The sequence below is a fragment of the Leopardus geoffroyi genome, chromosome A3 (genome assembly GCF_018350155.1).
Source record: "Leopardus geoffroyi isolate Oge1 chromosome A3, O.geoffroyi_Oge1_pat1.0, whole genome shotgun sequence".
In the NCBI taxonomy this organism is placed as follows: domain Eukaryota; kingdom Metazoa; phylum Chordata; class Mammalia; order Carnivora; family Felidae; genus Leopardus; species Leopardus geoffroyi.
The window spans coordinates 47,408,961-47,419,951 of NC_059336.1; the positions used below are offsets into that span (position 1 = coordinate 47,408,961).

At 38.7% G+C, this 10,991-nt stretch overlaps 1 long non-coding RNA gene across 1 annotated transcript; it reads left to right on the forward strand.

The window, feature by feature from the left end:
* The first annotated feature begins 1,202 nt into the window (after positions 1 to 1,202).
* LOC123579674 lies at positions 1,203 to 1,754 on the forward strand. The gene is made up of 2 exons (XR_006702889.1): positions 1,203 to 1,399; positions 1,543 to 1,754. It is a non-coding gene; the product is annotated as an uncharacterized LOC123579674 (long non-coding RNA).
* The last annotated feature ends 9,237 nt before the right edge of the window (positions 1,755 to 10,991 follow it).

The following is a 10,991-nucleotide window of genomic DNA, read 5'->3' on the forward strand; positions in this document are numbered from 1 at the left end:
GAAGAAGGGATGGTGTTGGGGTGGAGGTGGGGGGTGGGTAGAGATTTCCAGAATAAAGAGCTGGGCAAATAGCCAAAGACTGGAATGAGTCTGGATTGGAGGCACAAGAAGCCAATATGTCCAGAGTGTTGTGAATGGTGTAGTATGCATCCTATTACATCATGTCAAAATTTACATAGTATATTCATTTGTCCAGACCAGGGTAAGAAATGAAATTCCAGAATTAGAATGAAACGATATCAGGAAGGGATCAAAACAGCCACTTCAAAAAGGTTGGATGTGACTTAAAATGCTGCAAGAATCCCCAAAAACTTTGAAACAGAGAAGAGATGTGATTTTTTTTTTAAGTTTATTCTGGGCGTAGGTGGGAAAAGTATTGAGGATAGAAGAATGGAAGCAAAGAGAGTAGTTTGGAGTTGGAGAAGAGAGAATGGGCACAGGTTGTCTTTTGGAGGAAGAGTCTCAGGTCTTGCTAACAGACTGAATAAATAAGAGGAAAGGAGGAACCAAAGATAGCTCCAGGTTTGGGCTTGGGCACCTGGGTGAATGCTGGTGCCATTGACTGAAATAAGAGAGCAAGGTCCTTGGAGTGGTCTGAACATGACTGCTGGCTAATAGGAGCCACTGAACACACCAGCAGGGGAAGAAAATCAGATTGGCCATTTTTGAAGAATGATTTGGGGAAGACTGATCCTAGGGTTAGCTTAGAGGTGAGTATAGGGGTTCTTGCAACAGTTTAAAGGACTCAATAGTGAGACTCAAAACCAAGGCCAAGGGAACAGTGGAAAAGAGAGGACAGTTTCCAGAGAAATGGATAAGGCAGAACATAGAAGTCTGTTGGATGGTTGAGGAGGGAGACAGGAAGATACACTAAATATCCATGAGGACTCCTAGGTTTTTGGTCTGAGTACAGGTGTGAAAAAGGTATCATCCAACAAATAAAAAAAAAAAGTTTAAATAATTGAGAACAAATGTCTTTCTGTGGCTAAAGCTGTACATTGCTCAAGGATGGGGTCCAGCACCAAATAGTGGTGGGTTTGAAATGAGCAGATTAATACAACAACAATGGTCACAATAAGAACACTGAAACCACTGGATCACTCCCTGAAAATAAATTCAGTTAACTTACTACAATATTGTCACTTGCTACTTGAGAAGTAATGACAAAGAAATTTGATTCATTAAGGGTAAAGTGTAGGATGGGGGAATAAATAGGGTAGGAGAATTGCTTTATTTTTGTTCATAAACAATAATTATGAATTTACAGACAACCTTTCAAAGAGTTGTTTGGGGGTGTGCAGGATAATGAACAGAGGATTGGGCAAGCTGCTGGATCAGAAGATAAAAGAAGTGTCCTTTACAGATGGCCCATCCTCAGCATTGGCTTGAAGACACATAGGTGAGTCCCAGTCAATTAATCTTACTCATTTGTCAATAACATTAAAATGCATAAAGTACATTTTATATTTATTTTCCTTCTTTTTTAGCATTACTCAAAGAATATTTTTAATGGACTAATGTATTTTGTTCTATTTTTTACAGATCTTATCCAAAATGTCTGTCTGAGGAACCACTGAATTTCCTTTTACTTTAACAACTGGATGAATGCAACTCAGTTCAACTGTCATTTCCCTCTAGTGATTATTAATTACAGATGACTGATAAATAGTTCAAAAAGTCATGCTTACACAATGTTGAATACCAACTTTAAAATGTATTACTTCAACAATTTCAAATAAACTTCCAAGCAAGAAGAACTGATTTCATAATGCATCTAAATATTGACCTTCTTCAACTTTTGGGTGTTTCACTAGCAAGATAAGTAAATACAAACCAAGGATTAAAATCCCAAACTTGTGACCATTACACATTCGTGTGATGATATACACAGACATGGAAATAGTGAGCACCAGTTAATCTGGCCTGTAATGCCTCTTGTTTCTCTTATATTTCAACTGGACGTATTTGTATTTGTTTACTATCTATCACTAATAAATATTCTTTCCTTCTTTGAAGTCAAGAAGCATTAGCTATATGATACTCTGTTTCCACTCTAACTTGTACTCTGGTTACACTAAAAATTGGATATTACAAGTCTTAGTGATATACCTAAGGTCTCAGAGAGATGGTTGATCAGATGCCAAAACACTGCTAGTATGGCTTTCTCTTGTGCCCAGAGGAGATGTTTAAAGGAGTTGTATTATTTCTTAAACTTACATTCCTACTTACTACACCTCCTGGGTATGAGAAAATTTATACAGCAGTGTTTGTCCATGTTTTATCCTAAGATAGAACATGCCAGACTACCTGGATTTCTGATTTGTTTTCTGTAGGACTTTCCAGCTCTTAAAAAAACTCAGGTTTTTCTTAGATTTTCTGATATTTAGAGTTATAAGTTATAGCATTTCCCAAATGTATGGTTTGTTTTAGCCTAGACTTTCATGTGACAAGCACATATTTTTTTCTCTCATTGCTGACATGTCCTGGGAAGCACACTTTTATCAACATGAATGAGATCTACATAAGGAATAGTCATGTCTTTATTAAACATGGCTGACTTTTAAAAAGGTTATAATTTGAGTCATTTTGCTCTCTTTTTTTAAGTTTATTTATTTATTTTGAGAGAGAAAGAGCAGCACAAGCAGGGTTGGGGAAGAGAAAGAAGGAGACATAGAATACACAACAAGTTCCAGGCTTTGAGCTGTCAGCTCAAAGCTCAATGTGGGGATCAAAGCCACAAACTGCAAGATCACGACTTGAGCTGAAACCAAAAGTTGGATGCTTAACTGACTGAGCCACCCAGGTGCCCCTCATTTTGTTTTCTAAAATGTAAGAATCAACCATTAATCAGTCGATACATCAATAGACAGACACAAATGAATTTCTTAAAATGTGTCCCTGAAGTTCACTGATGCTCATGCCTATATCTCCTGAGACAAGGCAAGAATAGAAATAGAACCATTTTCTAAAAAAAGGAAATTAATGGACAGAAGCACTTCAGCATAGTCAAACTGCCTTCCTATCACATGCCAAAGACATATATTAGAGAGGGCAGGTTAATAAGAATAAGCATATTAAAATAAATTATCCAGAATAATGCAATTTTTTATCTTCTTAAAAAATGGGCAGAAGACATGAACAGACATTTTTCCAAAGAAGACATCCAGGTGGCCAACAGACACATGAAAAGATGCTCAATATGACTAATCATCAGGGAAATCCAAATGAAAACCACAATATCACCTTACATTTGTCAAAATGGCTAAAATCAAAACGATAAGAAATGACAAGTGTTGTTGAGAATGTGGAGGAAAAGGAACTCGTACACTATTGGTGGAATGCAAATTGGTGTGGCCTCTGTGGAAAACAGTATGGGAGTTTTCTCAAAAAATTAAATATAGAATTACCACATGATCCAGTAATTCCACTATTGCGTATTTACCCAAAGAAGACAAAAACACTAACTTGAAAAGATATATGCACCCGTATGTTTATTGCAGCATTATTTATAATAGCCAAGACATATAAACAACCCATATGTTCATCGATAGATAAATGGATAAAGAAGATGTGGTATATATATGTAATAGAATATTACTCAGCTGTAAAAAATAATGAGGTCTCACCATTTGCAACAACACGGATGGAACTACTGGATATAATACTAAGTGAAATAAGACACAGAAAGACAAATACCATATAATTTCACTCACATGTGGAATTTAAGAAACAAAACAAATGAACAAACAAAAAAGACAAAAAACCAAACTCTTAAATACAAAAAACAAACTGATGGTTACCATACCAAAGGTGGGTGGGGGGATGAGTGGCATAGGTGAATGGGGATTAAAAGTACACTTATCTTGATGAGTACTGAATTATATATAGAACTGTTGAATCGTATTGTACATCTGAACCTAATATAACACTGTATGTTAATTATTCTTCAGTTTAAAAAATAAAAATAAAAGTAATAAATTATCCCAAATAATGCAATTTTCTAACAATCCCATCCAACTCTCACTTTAAAGATGAAGGGAACTGAGGGTAAGAGCAAGTGGCATTCCTGAGACTGGAACCCAAGAGTTCCAATGTCTAGACCATTGTTCTTCCCATGCAAAGATTTTCCTCCTTGGTAGTTTAAGTAGAGGTGACCCTGGTTCAAAAACAAAGGTTTTAGTATCAGGAAAAAGCAGTGAAGCTCAAAGGCAGTCTAAAGGGCAAAGGAAGGGAACAAAGGACTATAAGGCTCATAAGATTTGGCCAAGAGTTAATGGAAGGGAGGGCAAAGTTACCTGAGCCAAACCCAGCATGCACTGCAAGGCAATGGATATCCTGAACACCAACTAAATCCCCATGATGCCATCAGGCATACAGATCACCTCATCACTTTTTCAAATGATCGGGCTATTTAACCATGCACTCGATTTCTCATTTCTTCTTCAGTACCTGACTATACATTCATTTTGGCAAAATGATCTATTACTGACTTGGAGAAAATCAGGTACATTTTAAACTCCAAATTCCAATGCCAGGTAGAGGATTTATATAGATTTGAATCTAGGTGTTCCTCACTTGATATGAAGACAGTCAGAAAAAGCACACTCCTTGTCCCACAGAGCTGTAGTTTTAGAATGGCTTGCAATGCCAGTGGTGGGGTCAAAATTATTTTTGGATAAATATGATGACTGAATCAAAGAAATTTCTTTGACTGTATGTAATACAAAGTAAGGTAAGATGTTAGTACCTCCAGTCAACATTTATGAACCATGTAAAAGTTGAAATGGGAAGTCACAGAAAAGACAGGGATGTAACAGAGCTTGCTTTGTGGTTGGTTGAAGACCATGTTGCTGCCTCACCCTTACCAATTCAGTGAATGCCCCTCTACTCCCAACTGCCGATCTCTGCATCTCTTTTCTGGAGGACTTGGGTTGCTGGGGTTGCTCTTCCTGAAGGAGCTACTGGCTAGAACTTCTGGAAAATGAATATCCCTGGAAGCAGACCTTGACCAATCACTGAGAGAGTTAGTAGGTAAATGTCCCAGTCCCTTAGCCCCTTGGTTGGGATGACTGAGACCAATCTTTTACACTGGTTCCTAGAGGTCCCTTAAGAATTCAGCTCCTGATGGGGCGCCTGGGTGGCGCAGTCGGTTAAGCGTCCGACTTCAGCCAGGTCACGATCTCGCGGTCCGTGAGTTCGAGCCCCGCGTCAGGCTCTGGGCTGATGGCTCAGAGCCTGGAGCCTGTTTCCGATTCTGTGTCTCCCTCTCTCTCTGCCCCTCCCCCGTTCATGCTCTGTCTCTCTCTGTCCCCCCAAAAAAATAAATAAACGTTGAAAAAAAAATTAAAAAAAAAAAAAAAAGAATTCAGCTCCTGTTGCTCACAGTGGTAACTGGCTTAATGACACACATTTTACTAACTACCTTCCTACTTCCTGACCAATGTTTCCTGGGACCACCCTGTAAATACACTACTTGCTCTTGAATCCTTCATTTTGTTTTTTTTTTTTTTCAATATATGAAGGTTATTGTCAAATTGGTTTCCATACAACACCTAGTGCTCATCCCAAAAGTGCCCTCCTCAATACCCATCACCCACCCTCCCCTCCCTCCCACCCCCCATCAACCCTCAGTTTGTTCTCAGTTTTTAAGAGTTTCTTATGCTTTGGCTCTCTCCCACTCTAATCTCTTTTTTTTTTTCCTTCCCCTCCCCCATGGATTTCTGTTAAGTTTCTCAGGATCCACATAAGAGTGAAAACATATGGTATCTCTCTTTCTCTGTATGGCTTATTTCACTTAGCATAACACTCTCCAGTTCCACCCATGTTGCTACAAAGGGCCATATTTCCTTCTTTCTCATTGCCATGTAGTACTCCATTGTGTATATAAACCACAATTTCTTTATCCATTCATTAGTTGATGGACATTTAGGCTCTTTCCATAATTTAGCTATTGTTGAGAGTGCTGCTATAAACATTGGGGTACAAGTGCCCCTATGCATCAGTGCTCCTGTATCCCTTGGGTAAATTGAATCCTTCATTTTGGTCTGCTTCTAGGGGAATGAAAATCAGACAATATGACTTGACCCACATTTCTTCTTAGATAGTTCTGCTAAGGGTTAGTAGGAAGGAGTTGGGGTGCACCATGAAGGCCAAGTTCTTGCTGATTGCTCTCTTGCTAATAAGTTTTCCAAATTCTATTTGGGTGAATGCAGCCCACTTCTGCATCCCTTCCAACTGGGCACATCCGTTGCCAAGAGCAGTGAGCTTTGGGGTAAACATGACATTTTCCTCATGCTCAGCAAGACAGGAAGTTCATTAAATTTGGTATAAATCTTTGTCTTTAAAGTGCCAGTTGGTGATTTATTTTCTCCTTCTGTTTAGATTTTTTAAAGCATAGGTGCCAACCTCTGGAATCCAATCCAAAACCCCAAGCGAAGTCCTGTTGATAAATCAACAAAAGCCCTGTTTGCACAACGCAAGCCAAATGCAAATCCCTTATCCTTGAGAGCGAGTCTAATGATCATATTTCAATGTTATAAAAGGTGCCATGTCAAAGCATCTTACTAACTCTCACCTTGGCTTCTAAAAAACATCCTTTGGCTGCCTTCCTCCAAAGAAAATCCACAGACAAATAAAACCTCTAAAGGAACACCATGGCGGCAAATCCATCAGAGGTGAAAGAAAATTGCTTCAGGATGCACTTGCCAGGCACATTCAAACTTACCTCTATATCGCATTTGGACAACACAGCTCATCAGAGTGTGCATCCTCATCTATTTATACACAGGATCTTAGAGGAGCCCAAATAGCATTGTAACACAGTGTTAACTTCTACTTGCTACCAGCTGAGACTTGAGCATGGGACCATATCCATCTGACCCTCTATTTCTTCCTCTTAGGATTACTGAAAGAATGAGATGCATTCACTCGTTTGCCCCCTCAACCAAGAAATAGTTATTGAGCATTAACTCTGTGCCAGAGTTGGGCCAGGCTTGCGGATGCACAGGTGGGCACAGGGAAAGAAGGCCAGCAGCAATGAGGTAGCAAAAACAAAGGGACAGAGGAAAAATGAGTCTAGGAATTTTAGTGTGAGACTAACCACACCAGGCCTCAAAGGCTGTGATGAGAAGTTTGTGCAAAGTGCTATGAAAAACCACTAAAGAGTATTAAGCCAGAGAATGAGTGGTGTGGGAATAAGAGGGAGGGCAAGAAAAAAATGAATGAGGTAAGAGATTATAGCATGAGTTACCTAGATCAGAGTCTCTGGTGCAACACAGGCATCCAACAAATGTAAGTTCTTGCCACTCTGCTCTGCCCTCTTCTCTGCAGATGCAAGAGTTCTCATCCTGCCCTTAACCACCTCCTCTAAGGCAGTATTACCTGGTAACTGTTAAGTTGTCACCTACCTCCATGATCCAATTATCCACATGGGGGCAAAGATCATTTTTTCTCTGAGAGGAGGAAATTGGGAATTAAGTTTTATGAGCTAACATAGAAAAGGCTTCTGTTGGACAAGAATCATCATAAAATTGTTATACATTTCATATCAATGCATCTAGTAAGACATAAATGAGGTTATGGGATTCTGGAAGTCATTATATGAGCAAAGACAGCTCAAAAGGTTGGGCAAGAGTGAAAGAGATATGACTTCATAAACATAAGACATACATTCTTGAAAAGTTCTTAGTGAGTTGGCTAAATCCATTTTTGGTAAATAGAATAAGCATTTGAAAAAACAAGTTAATTAGGTATAGCTATTGTTTGCAATAGGTAATTTTGCAATCAGGTAAGACATAGAAGCTTTTGATTATAAGACTTTAGCTTGGGGGGCGCCTGGCTGGCTCAGTCAGAAGAGCATGCAACTCTTGATCTCAGGGTTGTGAGTTCAAGAGAATGTTCAGTGTAGAGATTATTTAAATAAATAAAACTTTAAAAAAAAGGACTTGAGCTTGGAAATTGTTGGACTATAGAGATTCGTAAAGGTAAAGACAGCTAAACAATTGAATAGGAAGGGTGCCTGAGTGGCTTACTTGGTTAAGCATCCGACTGTGGCTCGGGTCATGATCTCACAGTTTGTGAGTTCGAACCCCATGTCAGGCTCTGTGCTGACAGCTCAGAGCCTGGAGCCTGCTTCAGATTCTGTGTCTCCCTCTCTCTCTGCCCCTCTGCCACCAAAGCTCTGTCTCTTTGTCTCTCAAAAATAAATAAACATTAAACAACAACAACAATATATTTAAAATATACATATATTTAAAATATACAAAAGATGGACAGAGACAAAGAACTGTGTCACTATCAAATGTTTTAAGGAAACAAGAAGACTAAATATTAATGATGTTTTCAAAAAAAATTCTAAGAGCCTCCAGAAGGCTTTATTTTGCTATATTTAAATCAAGAAGAGCAAGGATGTAATGAACCCATTCCTGGGTATAGATTTAACAATCTATCAAGAAGAATGATCTTACAATTGAAAATATGAAAGAGAGAAACAAAATCCAGTATTGAGGAAGTGCTAAGGGCCAGATTTTAAAGTGGGAACTGAAAGGACTGAAATCACATAGCTATCCTTGGTAATTAAAAAAAAAAAAAAAAATCCAAAACACCAACCTTGAGAATTGTCAGAAGGGTGGAGAGAAATAATTCCTGCTATATTTTTTTTTAATTTTTTTTCAACGTTTATTTATTTTTTGGGGGGGACAGAGAGAGACAGAGCATGAACGGGGGAGGGGCAGAGAGAGAGGGAGACACAGAATCGGAAACAGGCTCCAGGCTCTGAGCCATCAGCCCAGAGCCCGACGCGGGGCTCAAACTCACGGACCGCGAGATCGTGACCTGGCTGAAGTCGGACGCTTAACCGACTGCGCCACCCAGGCGCCCCACCTGCTATATTTTTAAAAGACTCATTAGATGGTACCCTGGACATGATAAACAAGGGAATCTGTGATTGGTCCTTAGAAAAACCTTGAAATGAAAACTTAAACATGATTTCTGAGCTCTCAATAAGCAGAGAGCATCAGGAACCAAAATAAGTTTATCACAAATCAAGTCCTTCGGCACAGCTGTTGATTTTGTTTTTCATTGTCTTACCAAAGAGGGAGATTAGGACCACACAATAGAGCCACCTTGGTTTATTTCTGGGAGACATGGACCATCACTTGCTAAAAGATAATTGTGCCGGGTACCTAAATTGGAAAGGTTCATTGTTGATGTAAAATGAAGGTCAATTCCTCACTGTGTTCAGTTGCATTCAGGCACTCCATCTGCTTTGGAATCAGGTTTTCATCCTGGACTTTCTTTGAGCATGGGTGGAGATAGATAGATGATAGATAGATGGATATATATATGGATATATGTATATGGATATATATATATATATATATATGGATATGGATATATATATATGGATATATATTTATATTTGGATATATATATATATATATATTCCTTCCTACAAATTAGATAATGTACATCGAAGAGTTGGTTATCTGTGAATTGTTGGACATTGTCACTTCATATCATAATTTTTGTTAATATTTAATGCTATCTTTTCTAGCAGGTGGACACTAAGTTACTCTCAATTTCCGTGTAAAAGTGAAGCTTTAGTGATTTGTAGAAAAGCAGTCGTGTTTGGAATTAGCTAAGTGACAATCATCCTATGGTCCTAAACTGATTTGGCCAGGGGAATGAAGTTAAAATTCTTTGAACATTGAGGAAAGTGCCCACCCCTTCCTCAAGAGTTTTAACTTGGCAAGGAACCAGGCAAGTTTTGCTTTAACATGGACAGTAGTGCCTGCATTCTGATCCAGAGAGCCCCATTCCAACATGGCCCCGGAGAAGCTCTGCACAGCAGAGCCCTTACATCATCTGCACTATATGTACACTTGGTCAGGCTGTGTAAACTTTGACATGTGGGTGTCAATCTTTCTCATATTTGCAGATGGCTTTATCAGAGCATGATTAGTTTCCAGAACAAATTTGAGCAAAAGAAAACATTACCTACAGTATGTAAGCCAACAGAGCAGCTAGTTTTCAGATTTGTCTATTTACATGGGCACTGGATGTTTTGCTAAGGCTCTCTAAAACTGATGGTAATTGAACAGTGCCAGTGTGTTAGTGGAGGCTGATGAGTTGTAAAGGTTTTATAAACAACCAGGGTGGATTTGGCCACAGCCTTTCTAGTAATGTTTGTTAATCTCCCTGAGCAAGTGTGCACCTAACACAATGTAAATACTCCAGAATTTGGAGGTGTCAATAGTGTAACTTTTACTGTTTGTAAAATCATTCTTTGATATCATCAGTAAGTTTACTGAATGTCCCATGGCCAAATATAATAAAACCTTAAGTAAGCGCTTGCAGAGAAATAAGGGAAAACATGTGTTTTATTTTTACCCCATTGCATGTTTGTTAAAGGATCATCGTAGACTGATAAATACAGTCGTGGCTCTGCCTGTGTGTAGATTTCTGTTTGGCTTCCAGGGAAGGCTAGTTTTATTCCACTCTGAGAAGGGAAATGTATCTTTTTACAATTATTCAATGGCTTAGTGTAAGTATTTTGCTGAGAAAGACTGACCAGAATTTCTGGGGAAATCTGTATTGTCCCCAAATTATCAGCATCTAAGACAAAGTTTCTTTAAGATTTATCTCAATTAGAATTCAAGGTGTGAGTGTAGCCTATAATAGCTCTGTTCAGGTATTGAAATTCCTGTGCATACACCTGTTTGTGGGTGTGACTGTGTTTCCAAATGATGTCAAATAATGTCTGATGAGACCTCCCCTTCTATCTGAGCACCCTTGTAAACCACTAGAGGGCCTATCCATTTGCAAGGTTCTCTGGACAAGGCAAAACAATCCTGAACATCAGATAAAAATCCTTGAAAGTTTTTGGATTTGTTTTTTTATTATGTTTTTGGTGAAGAACCTTATCACTGGTCCCACCTACACCCTCTACCATTGCTGGCATTCATGAAAACTTTGGGAATCTACAGTGGCCT